This window comes from Seriola lalandi, unplaced genomic scaffold, assembly GCF_002814215.2.
Source record: "Seriola lalandi dorsalis isolate HSWRI2012SDOR001 ecotype SW California unplaced genomic scaffold, Sedor1 jcf7180002047107, whole genome shotgun sequence".
NCBI lineage: Eukaryota > Metazoa > Chordata > Actinopteri > Carangiformes > Carangidae > Seriola > Seriola lalandi.
The window spans coordinates 1-879 of NW_019517670.1; the positions used below are offsets into that span (position 1 = coordinate 1).

At 43.2% G+C, this 879-nt stretch overlaps 1 pseudogene; it reads right to left on the reverse strand.

Annotated features, from left to right (window-relative positions):
- Positions 1-6: 6 nt before the first annotated feature.
- LOC111648766 (homeobox protein Hox-D4b pseudogene) lies at positions 7-792 on the reverse strand (annotated as a pseudogene).
- Between the last annotated feature and the right edge of the window lie 87 nt (positions 793-879).

Below are 879 nucleotides of genomic sequence, written 5' to 3' on the forward strand. Positions count from 1 at the left end.
TGCAGTTTTCATCCTCTCAGATGTGATGATTTCCTGCTTTTATCTGTTTTCATATCACATTAAAGTGAATATCTTTGGGGTTTGGACAAAAAACTGAGGTGGATACATTTCACCATTTTCTGATTAATTGAGAAAATAATCAGCACAGTAATTGATAATGAAATAATCACTAATTGCAGCCCTAAATGTGAGACTCAAAGACTTTTGTTAATGAATGAAATATCAGACCAAAACTGGATGTAACCTGTGTACAATAGACAGATTTCAAAACAATTGTAATATGAGGCAGACATTTTAAAGTATTTATAAAACCTTTTGCTGGTGTGTGGATGGATGATTTTAAAGCAGTTAAGAATTGTTTCAGGACCGCAGTTACCCTGGATCAATTTAGCAACATCAGTTTTGGAGAGTGAAGGTGCTAACATGGCCTCTGACGGCCAACCTGTGTCTCCCACCGTCACACAGTGATCACCGTCTTCACAGTACTGTCGCTCGCGCTGCTGCTGACGCTGCTGCCGCTGTTGTCGTTGTTGTTGTTGTCCGTTGCCTTCTTGTTTTTGCTCCTTCCTTTGGTGTTAGGCAGCTTATTGTCTTTCTTCCAGCGCATGCGCCGGTTCTGGAACCACACCTTCACCTGTCGCTCGGACAGGCAGAGCGTGTGGGCCACCTCGACGCGGCGGCGGCGCGTGAGGTAGCGGCTGAAGTGGAACTCCTTCTCGAGCTCGAGGACCTGCTGGCGCGTGTAGGCTGTCCGCAACCGCTTTGGCTCCGGTCCCACGTGGTTTGGATTAACTATATAAAAAAAAAATAATAATAATGAAAGAACGAGAAAAATAATTAAATCCAGAGAATGCATCTGATTATACTGCTTTAATTTAA